The sequence below is a fragment of the Papio anubis genome, chromosome 12 (genome assembly GCF_008728515.1).
Source record: "Papio anubis isolate 15944 chromosome 12, Panubis1.0, whole genome shotgun sequence".
In the NCBI taxonomy this organism is placed as follows: Eukaryota; Metazoa; Chordata; class Mammalia; order Primates; family Cercopithecidae; genus Papio; species Papio anubis.
Genome location: NC_044987.1, coordinates 24,559,320 through 24,573,510, shown reverse-complemented (window position 1 = coordinate 24,573,510; position 14,191 = coordinate 24,559,320).

Genomic DNA, 14,191 nt, shown 5'->3' with positions numbered 1-14,191 from the left:
AAGACATATGTTATATTGAGTTCATGGATTAGAAGACACAATTGTCAAATGCCAATTCTCCCCAAGTTGATCTATAATTCAGTGTAATCCTAATTAAAATTCCAGTAGAATTTTTGGTGGAACTTAAAAACTTGTTCAAAAACTCATATTGGAAAAGCAAAGGACCTAAATCAGTCAAAAAGTTTGGAAAAAAAATTTCAGAACAGCTAACACTGCTTGCTACACAGCTGCTTGTAATAAAGCCACAGTAACCCAAACAGTGTGGTACTGGAATATAGGCCAATGTAACACCATGGGGGAACCTAGAAATAGACACAAACAGACATGGACAACTGATTTTCAACATATGTGCAAAGGTAATTCAATGGAGAAAGGATAGTCTTTCCTTGGTACTGGAACAAAGATATTATTACGCAAAATAAAAAGCTTTGATCCATAACATCTACCAGGCATAAATATTAACTCAAAATGGAGCACAGAACCTAAAAAATATAAATCTTCTGGAAGAAAACAAAAAAATTTTGTGATCTTCGGTTAGGCAAATATTTATTTGAAACAACAACAAAATTATAATCAGCTTAAAAAACAATCCTTAGATAAGAGACCTAATCAAATCAAAAACTTCTGCTCTTGAAGAGAAACTGCTACGTTAATGTGTAGAGAAGCCATAGGCTGAGAGAAAGTATTTGAAAATCATATATCTAATAAGATAATTGTACCAGAATGTGTACTGTCAAAAATCAATAACAGTGAAATAAACCAGCCAATAAAAATGACCAAAATATTTGAATAGACATTTTCACCAAAGAAGATATATGGATGACAAAAAGCACATGAAAATATACTATCATTAGTCATTACAAAAATGCAAATTAAAACTAACATGAGCTATCACCACACACATGTTAGAATGAATAAACATAGAGACTGGCCATGCCAAGTGTTTGCAAAGTTCTGGAGAAAATGGAACTCTTATATGCTGCTAGCAGGAATGTAAAATTGAATATCCACTTTGGAAAAGAGTTTGGCCATTTTTTACAAGGTTAAACCTACAGCTGTAACAAACATACCACAGTCTAGGTAGCTTATAAACAATAAAAATTTGTTTCTCCCAATTCTGAAGGTTAAGTCAAAGATCAAGGAAGATTCGGTGTCTGGTGAGGGTTTGGTTTCTGGCTCATAGACTGTGCCTTCTTGCCATGCCTTCACACAGTGGAAAGGGTGGAGAGGTCTCGGTCCTCTTTTATAAGGCCCCCCTTTCATGAGGGCTCTGCTCCCGTGTCTTAATCCCACTTCCCAAGGGCCTTGTCTCCTAATACAATCACCTTGGGATTGAGGATTTCAACATACGAATTGCAGGAAAGGGAGGGACATATACATTCAGACCATAGCACCTATCATAGGATTCACCCATTCTACTCCTGGAAATAAAAGCATATTCCCACACAATGACTTATACATGAATATTCATAGCAGCTTTACTTGTAATAATTGAAAACTGGAAACAACCCAAATGTCCATTAAGAAATTAATAAAGAAACTGCTACATCCATACAATGGAAAATTACCTAGCAATAAAAAGGAATGAATTCTTGGTATGTTCAACAGCATGGGTGAAACTCAAAATAATTATGCTGAATGAAGGAAGTTAGAGGAAAAAGAGCACATACTGTATGATTTCATTTATATACAATTCTGAAAATGCAAACTAATGTATGGTGACACAAAGCAGATCAGTAGTTGCCTGGGAACTGGGGAAGAAAGGAGGGGTATGGTGGTTAACTTTACGTGTCAACTTCACTGGACAACAGGATGCCAGACATTTAGCCAAACATTATTATGGGTGTGTCTGTGAGGGTGTTTCTGGATGAGGTGAACATTTGACCGGTAGACTGAGTAAAGTGGATTGCCCTAATGTGGGTGGGTCTCATCCAGTCAATTGAAGACTTGAATAGAAGAAAAGGCTGAGTAAGAGGGTACTTCTGCCTGCCTACCAGAGGTGAGAAATCTGTCTTTTCTTGCCTTTGAACTTGAGCTGAAAAACTGGCTCTTCCTAGGTCCCTAGCGGGCCAGCCTTCAGATCAGAAGTTACAACATTGGCTTTCCTGGTCCTCACGCCTTTTGATGTGGACTGTAACTACACCATTGAATCTCCTGGGTCTCTAGCTGGAAAGATGGAGATTTGGAGACTTCCCAGTCTCCATAATCATATAATCATGTGAGCTAATTATGTGTGTGTGTGTGTGTGTGTGTGTATCCTAATAGTTCTCCTTCTCTGGAGAACCCTACTGCAAGAATAAAGGAAGGAATTATAAATGAGTACAAACAAACTTTTGGAAGTCAGGGGTATGTTTACTTTCTTGATTGTAGTGATGGTCTCAAGGGCATTCATGTATGTCAAACATATCAAATTGTACATTTTAAATATGTGAAGTTTATTGTAAGTCAATTATACTTCATGACACCTCAATAAAGTTGTGAAATATATATATATACACACACACACACACATACACACACACACACACTTCATGGTGAAGAAGAAATCAACCTCTGAAAGTGAGATAACAGGGTTACATGAACAGCGCTATAGGAATCCAGATGAGACAAGACTGATTCTGACTGGGTGTCAAGAACGTCTCACAGAGAAGATGAAGCTGCAGTGTGTGTACCTCTAATCCCAGCAATCTATATCCCAAGAGCTGAATATCTTTTGGATTTTCCTCCCTCTTGCTTTTATCTTAATCCCTTTCAGAGTGGTTTCACATTTGGGCACTAAAATTATATGGCAACTCTGCAGTTAGATAACCAGCATCTGACAAGTTAGATGACCTTTCACTCTCTAGCTCTGTGAATAGGCATGGGATCTAACATCTCTCAACAATCATTTCCTTATTATGAAATCAGGATTAGAGTGGCACCTATTTCCTAGGTCTTGTATAATGATTCAGTGAGAGAATGCATGTAAAGGAGTTAGCACAGTATTCAGAACATAGCACTAACTTGATAACATTAACCGCTTTTATTCACTTCTTGTTTTCTGCCAGTCATCAGCCCAGATCGCCTTATCATTGCCATTAGAATGACCATCTATCTTTCTAACTCATCATTTACTTTCTTGTTAATTACTCCCAATCACTTATTTTCTCATTCTCCACATTTGCAGTGAGAATTGGTTAAAACCACCTGAATTATTCAGCATTTGGCAAACACATACAATTTGGAATCCCAATCTGGCTCTAAAATAAAAATTGCCATGAGTAATTTAATGCTGAACTCAACACTAGCCCGCACTTGAATAGATAAATGTAAAATTACCTCAGTGGTTCTTAAAAAGACACATGTAAATATGTGATTGGGCATAGCACAGTTATTGAATATTTAAAATCAATTTGCCCATTACTAATGAATGACTGACCAGAATCTATTACATACTAAAAATCAATAAACTAAGAATATTCACTAGAAATTCTGAAATAGACAAGGGATTTATTTCCTTACTTGTTATGGTATGCCATCAGGAAATCATTAAAGGATTATAGTAATACCAAATCTAAAAACTGTCAAGGCTAGGAAGAGAGCAGCACATTCCAGCAGGCTTAGCCTTGGGCCCCTTCCCAGCTGGGGACATCAAACCCTACAGAACTGTGAAGCTGACAAAGTTTAATTTAGGGGTTACCAGCCCCTTTTTTGACACACTTTCTTCATCTCTGTAGTTAGTTCTCATCCCTTCCTTTGTTCTCCTGAGCTCGGGGGCTTATAAGCTATTAATTTTTTCTCAGGGAAAAAATATAATACTAGCCACTTAAATTTTAGTGTGAACAAGGCTTAATGTCTAATCTCTCCTAAGGGACTTTGCATTTTAACAAGAAATTTTTTAAATGGGAAATTTCAGAAAAGGACTCGTTGGCTAGAAGATCATCTGGAGAGAGACGTGGAGACTCTTTTTCCTTTCCCCAGATAACATTACTTATTCCGTGACTTACACTTGCAAGAGTGTCGCTGTTTCTGAGTTTTAAGTCAAGCTTAAAATTGCCTGTTTTCACAGGCTAGTTTTCCTGTAAAATAATGATTTCTTCTTGTATCAAAGGAGAATGATTGAAAAACTCTCAAAAAAAGAAGAAAAAAAAAGTCTCATGAGGCTTTTTAAACAAACAGATGCACACAAATCACAGGAAAAAAGAACATTATTTACATTAAATAAATGAATATTGAGTAGACGACTATTAAACAAACAAGTAAATACTCAATAAACAACTTGGTTTTCTAATGTGAACATCAAAGCTTTTTTTGTCAGCTGTTTAAAATAGAGCAAAATATCACCAGAAGTGAACTGAAAATACATAGTTATTGTGCCACAAAGCCCCACTGAATTTTATATTGTCTTTTAAGACTGGTTGCCCAAAGCAGTTTCAGTAGAGTTACTCATCGCAAGTGTCTAGGGGCCGAGTATGTGTTAGATATTTCTCTAGATAATGGAATTGTCAAATGGACATTGAGTCTCTGCCTCTGAAAATCTCACTGTCTGGAGATGATTAAGGCCATGTGAATTACGATAAGACAGCATGGTAAATTCTCAGAGAAAGGAAAGCACAGGGTATGATGAGAACACAAAGTAAAACTCCTGGGTTCTGATCAGACGAGCAGGACTGGGGTTAGATTGCTTTCAAAAGGAGGACATAAAGATAGGAGTTTTAAAGGAGACCTTAGGCCTGAGCAAGAGAGATTTGCAAATACCATTAACAAAATATCCAAACCAAGTTCAAGGTCTAAGGTGTCCACTGAAAATGAGGTAGGACAGACACCTGGCTGAGGTCCAAGTGGATTAGGAGAACTTGAGGGGATTCAGCAATAGGGGTCCCAGACTCAGCCTCAGGGAAATTTAGATATGGAAGGATGAAGCTTCTCATTCCCTTTGCTGAGAGCATTCCTCCCTCGAAACTGGACAATGCTGCCTTCTTCTCACTGATCAAACACGAAGTAGCACGTCCCCATGTCACTTACAACTTGCCATGTTTTATTTCCTTTGCAGCATTTATCAATAAGAGATTATCTCATTTTTTATTGATGTGCTCCTTTATTTTCTGTTTCTCCCCACTAGAATGTGTTTTGTGAAGGTCTGTTTCATAAAAGGAACCTAATAAACATTCATTGAATGGTTGTTGGATAGAGTTCTAAGGCCCGGGGACAAGGCAGGAAGATGCCGGTGAACTGGAAACACAGCAGGTTGGTAGAGGCCTGAAGGACAAAGCAGACTTCAAGGTCACTGAAAATTGAATAAGGGGTTCAAATAGTCAAAGCAATGGTCATTTTTAAACATTTGTATTCAGATCTTCCTTATGTGAAGCTGAATTCTTTTAAACGTTTGTGTGAATTTACTTTAGATCTTGAGGTGGCTTATTTAATCAGTGATGGATCTGTCCTAAGATATCAGCCCACTAAAATAAAATTGGTCAGAAATTAGCGTATTTCTTAGTACCGTCCTATGCCTTTGGCCTGAGATACTGCCATATGCAATGTATCTGATGACTTTGTGTATCTCTCTCCAATGTATACATTTTAAAAGTCACATTTGCTCTTTGATTGAATGAACTCCTCAGGAGAAATAAAAATTTTGTTGTATTAGCTGTCTTTTCTGATAACCTCAAGAGAAAGCTTGTGTTCTCATGATGTCTGGGATAATTCTTCAGTCTAGAGAGTGACAGACTAGATTGAATTAGCTTTGGTTCTTTCATCACTAATTAGGTGGCAAAGCAGGCCTGCCGCAAGGCACACAGACATGGACTCTGTTTCCATAATTAGCCTAATAAAGGGATTGCAGCCCTGGCAAGAGATGTCCTTGCATGATCTTGAGATCCAGAATTCTCAATGGACTGTGGACTTCTCAAGGACAGGAAGGTTGCTTCATCCTCTTCCTATTCCAAGGGTCTAACTCAGGTTAATGTCCATCACATGACAGGTGCCCAGCAAATATTTGTAGAACCTAATGCATTTCTATGAAGGGAGTTTCTAGAAGTATTACTATGATACACTCTGCCTTTAACCCTATTTTATTTGCTATTTTTACCAGTATCTTAAATAAAGAGAGACATGCACATCCATTTTTAAAAGGACACAAGCTGTGAGAGAGATAACTAATGGGATGGCTGATGAAATCGAGCTTCAAAATTATCCCCACAGAATAGAAAGATTAGCTTCAACTGTCAGGATAAAGTTTAATAATGATATGTGTATATTCTCCTATATAGGTGCAAACTGTCAATTGCACAGTTGTGAGAAGAAGCAAACCCGATTAGCAATAGTTGACATAAAAAAAATCTGGATCTCACCATTCTTCCTAAATTTAGTCAGTGTTAACTGTGTAAAGCTTCAGCCAAGGAATAAAAAAATAAAGCAATATAGATTTTAATGCAAATATAATGTATAGAATGTACAAAGCAAGGTAAATAATCTCACTACATTTTGTGGTCCTGGGACCACACTCGAAGGATTTATGTAGTTCCAGTTGCTATATAGATAGATAGATATCTATAGATAGATAGATGATTGATTGATTGATTGATAGATAGATAGATAGATAATTTTTGAGACAGTTTTGCTCTTGTCACCCAGGCTGGAGTGCAGTGGTGTGATCTCGGCTCACTGCAACCTCCACCTCCCGAGTTCAAGCAATTCTCCTGCCTCAGTCTCCTGAGTAGCTGGGATTAAAGGCACCCACCACTATACCCAGCTAATTTTTTATCTCAGGCGATCCACCTGCCTTGGACTCCCAAAATGCAAGGCCAGTTGCTATATTTTAAGAGATAGTCCAACAAATGAAAACAGTACTTCCCCAGCTTTATCGCTTATACAAACCATTTTGCTAGTACGTCTGGTTTTGGGCCTGGGAATCTGCATTTATAACAAGCTCTCAGATGATATTGATGTTTCTGGGGTACAGAGCATTTTTTTAAAATAGCAAGGCACTAGTGTCTATTTTGAGACAGGCCCACAGCTGGAAGACTTATGAATCTGAAAACCATAAACCATCATAATGATGGAAAGAACCAGACTATTGAGCACGAAGAAGGTTTGCATGGTGGGGACATACTTTCAGTCCTTAAATTTTGAATAACTGTCATAATAAAGAACAGACTTGTGCATTCTGGTCACCAAAAGCAAACACAGAAGTGGAAGAAGTTGCAAGATGTAGATTTTGGCTAAATATAACAAAGCACATTCTAGCAGATGGAGCCACTCAGTGATAGAAAGTGCTGCCTCATAACCTTGGACATGCCTCTGCAATTGACAAGGCTAAGGAGGAACTGGTCAGTTGCCAGTTAGGCATGCAAAGATGATTCCTATGTGGGCGAGAGAAAAGACGATACAATTTAAGATCCCTTTCAACTCTAAGATGCTATGAATCTGCATCTTATTTATTATCTCTTTGATGTCTCCCTCTTAATGGTTTTCCCTCAGCCTATTGTTCCAGGCCCATGAACTTCACTGCAGATTCCCTCTTCTGAAAAATTGGATGTGAAAATGTTCTGCAAAATATATAGCACCATATAAAATATGAGTTTATATTGAGAATTTTATAGTACTCCATTAATTTTCTTTCATTTCTACATATCTGGTTGTCAATTTAACACGAAAGTTGCTTGGTTCAAGGCAATATTCAGCAAACAGGTGATATTCAATTATTAATAAAAGGCATATTTCATACTAATGAGCATAGAGGAAATGGTTAGGTACTTGGATATGTTACAAAACAATTGTGGCACTTCCAACATTTCAAAATTTAGAATAAATTCTGACTCCTAGGACTCTTTTGTTATAATCCACTGTGAACTCTGAGAGGTAAATTAATGGATATCTCAAGGTCATTTTCAAACCAAGGGTTGAAAAAAATGTAAGCACACCCTTTAAAATATCAGTGTCACTTTTTCTTGTATTCTGTTGTCTGTAAATTGATTGCATAGCGTCAACATTTCCTAAGCTTTACATTTCAGGGCAATTTTTAGAGAATTGGCATCCTGAAACATGGTGAAGGCACTTCATTAGGCTTATTACAGAAACTAAATCGATGCCTTGGTGCCCCAAGGCAGGCCTGCTGCGCCATCTAATTAGTGATGGAAGAACCAAAGCTAATTCAATCTAGACTGTCGCTCCTGGGACTGACAGATTGCCCTGGACAGCTTGGGAGTACAAGCCCTCCCAGAGGATTACAGCACCAATACCAGCCCAAGAAGGGCACTGATGTCAAAACCATTAAAGCTCTTCCAGTTATCCCCCAAAAGCAGTTTTAAATACAGCACATTTCATGGGAAGAACTGTCACACCCAGGAGATTTCAAAAGAAAAAAATAAATGATGGAAAGAGCTTATTTACAATAACCTGCCATTTTATCCTGACATGAAGTGTCAACTAGACACTGTTCTTCTGGATTTTAGACTCAAAAAATGGCAAAGGAGACCCCATTGCCTCACCAGAAAACAATGCTGTATATGGATGGATTTATATGATAATACAGTAGAGAAAAAACAAACTTCTTTCACATTCAGAAACTGATTTGCCTTTATAACCACATACACAGGAGGTATCTAAGGTAGATAATCCCATTTCATTGATGAAGACACTGAATTTCAAAGAATCTAAGTGGCTTCCTCAATGTTACAAAGATGGTAAATCATAGAGCTGGGACTCCTTTTGACTCATAACTTAATTTTCTTTTCATTTTGGAAAAAATCAATTAAATGTCATATTTTCTGTGAGAACTAAAATATGCCATTAGATTATACCTGTATATTGCTACAGTAGAGTTATGTTTAAATAGTTCTACTACTAATGTTTTTAATGGAGTTTTTGTTTCCCCTTTTAAAACATAATTCTCTCAGAAAATATTCTTTATAAATATGCATGTTTACTCAGTTTCTACTGTGTACAATGCACTTTACAAAGTCCCTTACATGCACTATTATTTATTCCTCACTAGAGCCCCATGAAATAAGCATAAACAGATTAATTTTTTTAAATGAAAAAATAATTAGGAAAGATTAACCTGCCAAGGGTCTCACAGCTGGCAGATGGCAAACTTGGTTCTTCCATGATGCCGTGCCCCACATTTCAGTACTATGGAATCACTGACTAATTTATTGACCAATATTTGTTGAATAGATGTATCTCAGAGTAAAATGGGAGCTCAAAATGTAGTTGATGATAATTTTGAATTAATTAACTTTTAGCATCTTAAAATCATTTTCACATTCAGCTTGAAATGTGTATCTTGCTGGACATCACCAATTTTTTGTTGTTGTTAAAATTATCTACTTGAGGTACAGTAAGTGATGAGCTAACATATGCTTTTCTGTGGAAAGCCTTTGAGATTCTGAACTCAAGGATGAGAAAGGTGCCAGAGAGTAAAACCCACTGGGTTTAAATTTGCATTTTCTCCATGCCTTATGCCTCGCATAGAAAGCCCACAATGAGGTATGAAGGATAGGAATAGAAAAGAAAGTGGTGAGACATTACATTTTTCATTTGGGCCTGCAGAAATCACACACCAAAAGGAGCTCAGTGGTCTTGGGCAAGAGACAACTTCTCCAAGCCTCAATCCCCTGTCCTGTTTTTTGTTTTGTTTTGTTTTGTTGTTTAAAGGAAAATCACTCTCAGCTGTTTCTTCGTCTTGGGATTGCAATGAGGAGTAAACAAAATAATGTCTATAAAAGCATTTCTAAACTGATAAGTATTACAAATAGAAGACATTACATACTAATATAAGGTATTGACATTTACATTTTTGTTACACATTTTCACTGACTTGGTTTTAAATCATTTTCTTAACTGGCCTATTACTTTTGGGTGATGGTCCCATTAAGCTTTTTTTGCTGAAATGAAGAGTGGGTGTGATGATTAATTTTATGAATCAACTCAACTGGGCTAAGGGAGTGCTGGCAAAACAGCACTCCCTTATTTCTGGGTGTGCCTGTGAAGATATTTCTGGAAGAGATGAGCATTTGAATAGGCAGACTGAGTAAAGATCACTCTCACCAATGTTGATGGGCATCATCCAATCCATTGAGGTCCTGAATAGAACCAAAAGGTGAATAAAGGATGCATTTATTCTCTCTGAAACATGAGAGCTCCTGGTTCTCAGGCCTTTGAACCTGAGACTTACACCAGCAGCCTGGCCTTGTTCCCAGGCATTTGAAATCCACCTGCATCACATCACCAGCTTTCCTGGTGGTCCAGCTTGCAGGCAGCGGATCGTAGGACTTCTCAGCTTCCATAATTGCATAAGTCAATTTCTACAATAAAGCTCCTCTAATTTCTACAATGGGGATACAAATGAAGCAGTGAGAAAGACGAGGATGTGGGGCCAGTTCTATCAGGCTCACATCTTAATAGCAATGTGATCCTAGGCAAGTTGCTTAAACACGTTTTTCCCCCCTCTGTGAATTGGGGAAATAACACTTGCTTTTTCAAAAGCAGGTTATCTATCTAAAGCACCTAGCCAAATTTAGAGCTCAGGATATTTGCCAATAGTTAGTTTCTTTTTCATAACTATCCAATAAATCATGTAATTTTTTAAACATACTGTGGCTTAATTCTTAGTTCTCTCTTTCCCAGACAAAGTATAAAGAGTTCTAAAACATATCTAAATTTGTTTATGGTGTGATCATAAATAACTAATGTGATTTTTAAAAATATTGCATGCTATTTCCAACTCTAGCTTTTATACCCAAAGAGGCCATGGGTGATTCTGAGACACAGAAATCCTCATCTCTACTTCTAAACCAAGAGGCTGATAATATGTTAATCCATGCTCTTATCAGGGATTAGAAGAAAACGAGTCATAAAAAGTACAAAGACTGATATATACTAAGTCCAATAAAAATTGAAGTGTAATCAATACGTTATATTTTTGTTACATGAATCATGTATGGGAATGCTCTGTATCCATGAAAAATTTTGAAATTTCTCTCTAATATATTCCTCCCACCACAATCCCCTCCCCTCAAATTGATGTCAATAACATTCCAGATGAAGTTTATCCTTTTATTAAATACATATCAGCAAATAAAGAAATACTTTTTGAGAAGTGCAACAACACCCCTTAAGTGAAATAGTATTGATGCTTTTCAGTGTTCCCAATAGTACATGCATTAAAACAGTATAGCTCTCTATAGGGAAGAAATACATCTTAAGTAATTCACTGCAATAAGAAAATGTAACTTCAGCAAACTACATATTTTATGGTCCTCATTATTTTGGGTTTTTTCCCCGTTTCCTATAATTAGCTGGGTGATTTTCTAGCTGATGTAATAAGCATTATTCTACTCAAGTTGCTCCTGTAAATTTACTGTAATTCCATTACCTCCCATCAGGCGGAGACATAGCTCTAGAAATCAGAAAGTTAAACAGCTAAGACACCTTAAAGTACTTCTTTTAGTTGCTTCCTATATGAATAGTTACTAAGGTCAGTTATGGGATATTTGTCTCCTCAAGAAGAGCAATGAAATGTACATTCACAGAAAGACAAAATCTGGCAATAATGTGTCTTGAAGACACTCAGGCCATTTGGTCACACTTCAGTGACTTAATGCAATTTTCTGTATATTGGGGTCTTCATTTTTATCATTCTTGCCTGCCAACGCTCAAAATATTGCTGCTTATAGAATGGTGGTGTCTCCTTAGAGAAAATATAGTATGTAAATAAATGCCTGTTCTTTATTCTCTTATCTATCTATCTACCTACCTTTTTTTGGAATCAAAACAAATTCTGTTCCCATAAAATCTTCCTTAATTACATTCACCACATTCTGCTTTCTCCTGATTTTGGTGTTTTATTAACTTCTCAAAGAACTGAAAATAGAACTGCCATTTTATCCAGCAATCCCACTACTGGGTATCTACCAAAAGGAAAATAAATAATTATATAAAATTATACCTACATTCATATGTTAATGCACTATTGACAACAGCAAAGTCATTGAATCAACCTAAAAGTCCATCACTGGATGATTGGATAAAGAAAATGTGATATACCATGGAATACTACTTAGCCATAAAAAATAAAATAAAATCATGACTTTTGTGGCAACATGGGTGGAACTGGAGGCCATTATCTTAAGTAAAATAACTCGGAAACAGAAAGTCAAACACCACATGTTTTCCTTTATAAGTAGGGGCTAAATAATGTGTACAGATAACACACGGAGTGGAAGAATAGACACTGGAAACTCTAAAAGGTGGGAAATTGAGTGGTGGGTGAGGGACGAAAAATTACCTTTGGGGTACAAGTTATACCTATTTAGGGATGATTATACTAAAAGCCCAGACTTTACCACTACAAAATGTACCATGTAACAAAATTGCACTTATACCCCCTAAATCTATAAAAAGAAAAATAAAATAAATAAAAAATAAATGCTTTGTTGTCATTACAGCAACGTTTACAGTATCTTCACAGGAGCAGAGGATGGAGTGAGCGAAGATGACAGCACTGCACTCCAGCCTGGGCGACAAGAGTGAAACTCCTTCTAGAAAGAAAGAAAGAAAGAAAGAAAGAAAGAAAGAAAGAAAGAAAGAAAGAAAGAAAGAAAGAAAGAAAGAAAGAAAGAAAGAAAGAAAGAAAGAAGGAAGGAAGGAAGGAAGGAAGGAAGGAAGGAAGGAAGGAAGGAAGGAGAAAGAAAGAGAGACCGAGAGAGGAAGGAAGGAAGGAAGGAAGGAAGGAAGGAAGGAAGGAAGGAAGGAAGGAAGGAAGGAAGGAAGGAAGGGAGGAGAGAAGGAAGGAAGGAAGGGAGAAAGCACGTTCTTTGTACATCCATAAGAAGCAACTCTTGATTCATTGAAGTTGTATCATGAGATTGCAGCAATTCAGTCACATCTTCAGGCTCCACTTCTACTTCGACTTTCTTGCTATTTGCACCACTTTTGCTGTTACTTCCTCCACTGAAATCTTGAAGCCCTCAAACTCATCCCTGAGGATTGGAGTCAACTTCTGCCTAAGTCCAGTTAATGTGGATTTTTTTTACCTTCTCCCATAAATCATGAATGTCCTTCATGTCATCTAGAATGATGAATCCTTTCCAGAAGGTTTTCAATCTACTTTGCCCGGATCCATCAGATGAATTGCTATCTATGGCAGCTATAGCCTCGTGAAATATATTGCTTAAATAATAAGACTTGAAAGTCAAAGTGACTCCTTGATTCATGCAAAATGGATGCTTGGTTAGCAGGCGTAAAAACACCGTTAATCTTCTTGTACATGTTCATCAGAACTCTAGGATTACTAAAATATCACTCAATGAGCAGTTATATTTTGAAAGGCATCTTTTTTCCTGAGTAGTAGGTCTCAATGGAGGCATTAAAATATTTAGTAAGCCATGCTTTAAACAGATGTGCTGTCATCTGGATTTTGTTGTTTTATTGATAGAGCACAACAATTTTTAAGGGCCCTAGGATTTTCAGAATACTAAATAAGCACTGGTTTCAACTAAGTCACCGGCTGCATTAGCCTCTAACAAGAAAAGCAGCATGTCTTTTGAAGCTATGAGGCCAGGCATTGACTTCTCCTCTCTAGCTATGGAAGTCCTAGATGACATCACCTTCCAATAGAAGGCTGTTTTGTCTACATTGCAAATCTGTTGTTTAGTAGCTATCTTCATCAATGATCTTAGCTAGATCTTCTGGATAACTGGCTGCAGCTTCTACATCAGCACTTGTTGCTTCACCTTGCACTTTTAAGTTATGGAGATGGCTTCTTTCTTTAAACCTCATGAACCAACCTCTGTTAGCTTCAAACTTTTTCTTCTTCAGCTTCCTCACCTCTCTCAGCCTTCATAGAATTCAAGAGAGTCTGGGCCTTACTCCAAACTGGGTTTTGCATTAAGGGAATATTGTGGCTGCTTTGATCTTCTATCCAGACCACTAAAACTCTCCATATCATCAATAAGACTGTTTCACACTCTTATCACTCATGTGTTTATGGAAGTAGCAATTTTAATTTTCTTCAGTAACTTTTTCTTTGTTGTCACAACTTTGCTGTTGGGTGAAAGAGGCCTAGCTTTTCGCCTGTCTCAGCTTTCAACCTGCCTTTCTCACTAAGCTTAATCATTTCTAGCTTTTGATTTAAAGTGAGCAACGTGCAACTCTTCCTTTCCCTTGAACACTTAGAGGCCATTGTAGGGTTATTAATTGGCCTAATTTC